Raw genomic sequence first — 8,056 nt, 5'->3', positions numbered from 1 at the left:
ACTCAGGGCAACAAATGTGAGACAAGGGAGAATATGTGAGGAAAGGAAAAGCCTTTGATTCACACTTATTGTGAATAAACAATAAACATGGACTAATTTATGGACTAATTCATCAGTACCTGATGAATGACAGCCACTTGACTCATACGATCTCCGTCCTTTAATGTGATCCATGAATGAAGATTGTGTACTCATGCAACATCTCATTAAATATCTGCTAAAGAGATATTGGAGAATTACAGATGTTCAGATTGGAGGATTAGAAATACAGCTATGCTTATACTGATCTGAAACTAAAGTCATATATTTATTACTGTATCTCTTACGGAAATAACAGTGGTGTTATTTCTGAGTAGTTTCATAGTTCTATCAAATTCAGGTTTCTTATAAATACTTCCTTTGTAAATGATGAGATAACACTGAAGGGGAAAATGTTATTATGATTTTATGGCAGCCAAGAGGTATTATTTAATGCAAAAACCATTAGCACAAGGTCATAATTCTGCATTCAATTGAAATGCCCTCTTTTAAGATACTCTGAAATTCTGTTTAATTTCTTTAAAAACTCATGGCTATGTATCTTAAAGACAGAAATTGTACATATACCTGTATTTACTTATTTACATTTCAAATTATAGAAATTTCTCTCCAAAACAGCAGGGTTTCTTCATTAACTATTCATTTTTCCAACACAATAGGACAAAAGGAGAAACTCCAAGGGAAATAAAAAGGACTTCTTAGGTTTCAGTGATATTTTCTCAGTCATGACCATTATCCTAATCCTTAGAATGAAAAGGTGTAAAGCACGAACAGGAAAATGAAGAGAAAACAATACACTTCCTCTTGCATAACGGAGATATTATCTGTAGATAAATGTTCTGATTAAGAGTGAATTTGATTTGCTTCTAAGTCAACATTACTTTTGGTGTTCCTTAAAGAGTAACAAGTTTCATCTTTAGCTGCAAGTAGCAAAGAACTTTCTGAAGACAGTAGTTATATTTAACAGTAGTTAATAGCTTGTGACTTTATTCACATTTTCCACAAATTCTTGCTGAGACGCTTTGTTACGCTAGAAAAAGTTACAGCACTGTACCAGGAAATTTCTTTGAAGTCTACTTTCAAATGGCTATTTGAACCTGTCATATATTTATACTTTTAAAAGCACATAACCCAATTTTCTTTTCTCTAACATGTGACTTATTTCTTTGTGATGAAGACACTGTAAAAGAGCTTTTGCTATTCTCTCGTAAAGGCTTTCATTCTCTGCTATTGTTAAACCATAAAAATATTAAATATCTTTAATATGAAATATAAATATCTTTAGTATTTTTACCTACATTCACGTATTTATTGATTAAAACTGAGAGAGAAAACAAGGGGTGTCATTAGAAATTTGTATACACTATTTTCCAATTAAGTGATCAGAGGTGCTAAAAAGAAACTATCATGCAAGGTGGTTGATAACATGATGGAATGGTGGCGTGATCACACAAGAATCATGCGTACCTGTCTCAGATGAATTAACCTTTTATTTACCAAAAAATTTTGAAACAAAGGCATAAGCCTCCCAAATCTGAGTTCTTTGAAAGAGTCAGCAATTGTGTGGAGATGATTCCACATCTAATACTATATTCTTGGATTTCCAAAACTTTTATGGTGGATTTTAAAAAAATTAAGCTGTCATGTAGGGAAATTGTTTTGCAGATACGTACATAATTGAAGAATATGTAAAAAATAATATGAATAAATCCTTATTGCTCAAGGAGATTGTCATAGTCCCATATGGGGCCATCTTACATTCCTAAACATTCTGAAAAACAAGTTGAATAATGAGATGAAAAAGTAAGCAAACTACACAAAGTTGACCTCAGTGTTTAAAACTAAAATTGACCACAGTACTCCCCATGTAAGCATTTCATAATGTTGAGTAGCAGAGTGATAAAATGGAAAATAAAATTCATAGCCAATAATTTTCATAATGCACATGGTAAAAATAAGCTCTGCTATACCTATAAATGATGAACTCTGAATGAAATTCTATAAGATGGGATATGGAAGTTTCAGGTTTTTTTAATATATATATATATTTATAGTCTCCAACTCAATGCTTAGTCAAAAGAAAAATTGAATGCCAGGAAAAAATAAGAAGATAATAGAAAATAAAAGAGGTAACCATTATATTGCTGATGCAAACTGCTTTTAATTATCATGTCTTGTTCTGATGATTTCACTTTATATATATATATTATATATATAATATATATATTACTATATATGTATTATATAATATATAATTATATATTTTATTATAATAATATATAATAAATGCATATATTATAATAAATAAATAATAAAAGGTACAGGAGAACAAGAAATGAAATGATACAAAAGACAACAAGGGGGGGGGGGGGCAGAGAAAATACAAAAGCAGACCCTAAATGCTCTAAAACTTAGCCTAGGACATAGAAAATGAAAGAAATGTTTAAAAAAACATAACAAAGAAGAAAAATATTGTATAATTTTTTCCATACTTCTCATAATACTGGACAAAATTAAATTAAATCATAAGATACCAAATTAAGATCGAAGAGGAGATGTACATTTTTCACCTTCTGTACAAAAAGCTGGAGAACTTCCTGCCTATGGATGTTTTGCCATTGATACAAATGGAAAGGAACAAGATGAAACAGATTAATATAAGTCCACTGATGGCTTTTAAACACCTTTATGAAATATAGCCTGTACAAAACTCATGGGGCAGAGTTTGTACCCTGCAGAAACCTGGAGTTTTTCTTTCCTTATCCTCTTTCTTAAATTAGCCACGATAACAGATGACAAACAAAACATATAAGTCTGGAGAAGCCCTTTGCCTGAATCTGTTCATTCACACTAACAGAGAAGGAAGTGTGTTAATTTCTCTATCCTGTCTTCTCTGGGGCCTTCTATGCCCTAAGGGCATACATAAAAATGGAGACACTCTTCCTGCTTTTTAATAGTCATGGTAAAAGAGTTACTAGAATTTTCCCGTGTAAACTCTGACACATTCAAGGTCAGTTGAAACCTGTAAGTTCCCCCTGATAGGATCTCATGGAAATAAAATCTCAAAATTAGACATTGAGTGGCCAATATGCTCAGTGCTACATATCTTACCTTTATGACTACTAAGACATAGTAGATACATAAATATTCACAAGGACTTCTTGAATAAAGCTCTTTGCCTTTCAGAGGGCCACGTTGATAGCTAATTTAAAATCAAGTATGGGTTTGTTAGCAATTTGTTTGACTTCAGAAGTATCTTCAGAGACATGTGATATAACACTATATATAGATCTTTCTAAGCTTATTTTTTAAGTAACCAACTTGAATTCAAGCATTTGTTAAAAGGAAAGACTGTACTCTGCTATTGTAAGAAGGATGTCATTGTCAAGTAATAGGGGTCAGATCTAACCATTGATACACATTTCAAATGTTATCAAAAATAGGAGTTCTAATGACAGAATTATGACAGAATTGGGTCTTTAACAAAACTTGCTGAAGAATTTTGCAGATTTGTCTTAAAATACATCATAAATGTAGAAAATATGAGAAAGTATCCTTAAAGATTTTGAGAATTTTACCTTAGTTTATCTAATAGACTTTATATAACAGTGAAAAAGTCCAATCAGAGCAACAGGCAGTGGAAAGAAGTCAGTGTAGACAGAGACCAATAAAATACAGGAAGAGTGAATACAGTGATTCCAGAACTGTAGCTGTAGGTATTCCACAGTACCAGCAAAATGTCATCTTTTCATAATGCGTCTGACTACTCACCTAAATGTTGTTGTCAATGCAATGAACTAATGCACCTTCTAAGTTAGTATCTTCACTAATAAATGATATAAAGTTGCTGGGAAGGCAAATGATATGTTGATAGCTGCCGCTTTTGCCAGTGAGTTAGAATTTAGTCTCTCAGCTCCTCTGAGCACTACAGACACTGCAGTGCAGTGTAGTGCTTGTGGCTGCAAAAGTAGTACCATATTGGAAAACCAGGCAGAAAAGGTCTACAAGTGTCTATATGAAGAAAGAGAAAAACTTTTACTTCAGATATTATAGATACATCCAACTTTCCAATGAACTTTTCATATTTGAAGGGGGCTATCACCAAAAGGTTGACATTCCAAAGTGTTGAGCTCTACGGATTTCCACATCTGACTATGGAAGCTGGAGACCTGTGAGAACCAGATTTACATTTACTTGTCTAAGAGCAGTCATTTTCACACCTCTGGTGAAATATGGTTTCAGTGAAATCAAGGACAAGTGTCACTTTTGGCTCAATGGGACCAGGATTCTTCAGCAAGAGAAAAAGTCTTTTGGACCCCAGGTAGGTTATCTCTCAGCCAGCACTATTTAAACTTTTCACCCATGCGTTCATTCTCACTTTTAAAAAGTTTTTTATTTTTAATGCTATTTTAGAGAATTTTAAAATTTGATCATATGAGGCAAATAAGCTTTAGTTAAGTAATAATGCAGAACGGCACATCCATTTTTTATAGATACTGGTCAGCTCCCTGTTGCATTAAAGAACTGATTCATATTTGAAGGAAAAGAATTTCATATATGACTTTTTCTGGATCTTTCTGTAGCATTCTTCTAGTTTATGTCAGTAGATATTCTCCTGGATGTCATGGTTTGGATTTTTCATACCTGACTCGAAGTACTTGTTTATTCTCAGTTAAATATTTAAGTAAGAATAACCTTCCAGAATATTACTTATAATAGTAACATTTAAAGTTTACTTACCAGTCTTCCAAATGTTGCTTTAAATGACATTTTGTACAACTGGCCATTATCTCTGAGTCAGCACTGCAGACCTTTAAAAGTGCTCAAAAATAAATTACATAGCATACATTTTTTTATAACCAATATTACCTGTGGTGATTATTTCTGTGAATCAAATAATAGTGGTTTTCTTAAAAAAAAAAAAAAAAAAAAAAAAAAAAAAATTCCCAAAGTTTCTAAGTTAGAAAGAGGTATTAGAACTTAAATGGCAAATTTATTCCAAAAGCTCCTTTGAAAATGTTATGGAACATCTTAGAAGTGTATGATAGAGAATTTGCAGTAAATCCTCTACAGAGCTTATTACTGCTGTGGTGAGGTGTGTTTCACTTAGAGAAAGTAATGAATTTTGCAATTTTTTCTGTATCTCTTTAGTTGCAATGTTAAGTAAAATCAGGTTTTACCATATTACTATTATTTCTTTTTACCTGTGAATGTCATACCGTATGCAAATGGTCGAACTAAGAATATAATTTAATGGTAGAAGAAATGACATGGACAAATTAAGAGCACATAAACATTACGATTCTGTAACAAATAAAATTACCTTATTTTCATTTCATTCTATTTATTTGTTAACATTATGAACCTAAGTCATTCAGGCCTGAAACCAAGAAAAATAAAAAATTGAGGAATTTTAGATTTCTAGTAAAGTAGAAGTAAAAATCTCAAAGATATCAGTTATTATTTGATATTTTGTTTGGTATGTGAATAAAACAGTGGAGAACTAAAAAAGTGGGGAAATGAAACAGAGTAAGTTTGGTTGCATTTTTATTGTTCTAAAGAGATACTGTTGTAGACTATGACTACTACCTTTCAGAGACCACAGGCTGTCATTAGCTCTCCATCAAACTTAATTTCTTTCTAACACAATTTTAAAGTGAAAGATATTATTTTCCTAACTGCTGTACAGAAGAACAACTCTACCTCCAGTAAGGTCCTTTCTGATGTATGTATTGTTACCTACCATGATAAAAGTGAACAACTGATTCTGGGAACAAACTACAGTTCTGCACACGAATTAGCTGAAACAGGATATGGATAAAGCCCAGATCAATTAACCGCAAATATGATCACACTTCTGTGTTCAAAACAGGCATACTCAGCTCCTCTTCCTCTCACCTGGCCCACAGGGCAGTTGTAGGCAGCAGACACTTCAGTGTCAAAGTTCCCCAAGTGATTAAATCCCTGGACTGTGGACGTCAACAGAACCACTGTCATTACACAGCACAGCTAAACATCTAGGAACCAAAATTTAGATTATTCCTAGCTGAATACTATATGGAACATCCTTGTCAGTTAGTCCCTCAACCAATTATGTTTCCTAGCTCATCTACAGAAGTAAGTTCTGCACAAGTACAGGGGTATCATAAGTTTTTCTTTACAATGCTTGCCTGAAAAGAAAAATAATAATAGCCTAAGAGTTTAAATGTAACGGAAAGATTTATGAACCAGTCCTAGGCTACTGACAGTGCCTGTTTCTTTCTTCCTAGTGTAGAGACATCTAAATGCAAAATGCATGAGTAATCCTGAAATCAAGAATGAGGGACTTTTTGCTCTGAGAGAAAGATCTCCTCGCAGAGTTTTAGAGTCACTGCACAGAAGGTCTTTACATCTGCTGGAATACAGCAACCTGGTTTCTAGAAACTGAATGGAGCATGCCACCTATCATCCAGTCCTGTTGAAAACCTGGTGTCTTTGGTATATTTCCATGGTTTGGGATTTTAATTTTCTTGCACAGGAAAAAGTCAGAAATGCAGGCTTTCTGGTTTCTGTGAAAACAGCAGTATGTACTGGATTAAAAGAACAAAAGAAAAAGAAAATAAACAAAGGAAGAAGGAAAAAAGGAAAGAAGGAAAGAAGGAAATACCTTATCATTCAATTAGGAATCAAAAAATAAAAGTCATCAATATTGTGATCTCAAATCTGTAAATGTCGGTTTGTTGTCCACTGACAATGTCTACTGGATTGGTCCCTGTGAGATTTAGGCAGGACAGCTTGTTCCTTAGCACAGTGAGTTCTCAGCTGAAAGGAGAGTTCGATCATGGAGATGAAGTGGCTGCTGAACAGTGTCTTTGCAGGAGTTCAAATTTCTGTCTGGAATGTCAGGAGATGGAAAGCTCTCCCATGCAAGCCCTGTGGCTAGTTACTGGATGTGCAGAAAGCTCACTTACCTGGGGGATCCTAGAGCTTACCAGTCTGGTGTGTACAAATAAATTTAATAGAGCCAGGAAGTGTTCCTAGACCTGAAACTTGAACATTTATGTTGTTAAATCATTAGACTAGTCTTGTTTTGCTCATGCTAAATAGCATTCTCACATATAAAAACAATTCAGATGAAAGCATTCCCATAAATATTTTATATAAAACATTCTGATCTGTGGGAAGAGGGAGTTTAGGATAAGGGACATTTCCCCCTGTTGTCCTGGAGAGCAGTCCTGAGCACATCCATATTAGCTGCTCTGGAAGCAGCCATTGTGCAACATGTGTCTGTAATACACCTGAGACTTCCTTGAGCAGAGGGCTCCAGGTGGAGATACGTGGAGTGGTTCTGGCCAGGCACAGTACGTTCTGTACTCCCAGAAACACCTCAGCAGAGGAGCACATCTGAGAACTCTGGTTGCACAGCTGCCAGGTGGGAAGCATCTACCTACCTACACTACAAGAGCACTTGAAATCCCAGGTGTCTTCCTTGAAATCCCCCTCATCAGTTTCTGTTAGAAAGAGATTCTGTTAGAAATTAGGTCTACAGTAGCACCTCCCTCACACTGTTTTTGTTTGATCTGTCTTAATGACTTATATATTTAAGTCCACCTTATCCCATTTAAATATTTTAGTCAGTACTTGGCCATGGCTTCTTGCTGCTCCTTGTGGTTGTGTTGGCTCAGCAGTGTTAGCAGAAGAAAGCAATAAAAGTTTGTTTTTGTTTTAAACAGTGTAAGCTGATCTGCCCTAGAATACACACAGCGAGTTGTTACGCTGTTTAACAAGGTGCCATTTTCACGTGGTCACTTTCTTAATAATAACTGTATTATGCTGATAGATGTGCCAACTAACATAAGTTTTCCTTCCTCCAACTAAGGATCACACTGTGACAACTTTCTGTGCCAGAAAATGGGATTATTTATATCTAGTAAAAACTTCTATGAACTAGTTAGTGTTGCCAAGAGCACACTCTTCTGTTGCAGATTGTTAGGGAAGAATTACTCCTTTTAAAGTCACTTCTATGCTTGAAAATGTA

Source organism: Gallus gallus, chromosome 1, assembly GCF_016699485.2.
Source record: "Gallus gallus isolate bGalGal1 chromosome 1, bGalGal1.mat.broiler.GRCg7b, whole genome shotgun sequence".
In the NCBI taxonomy this organism is placed as follows: Eukaryota; Metazoa; Chordata; class Aves; order Galliformes; family Phasianidae; genus Gallus; species Gallus gallus.
Note: the sequence above shows the minus strand (reverse complement) of the source record.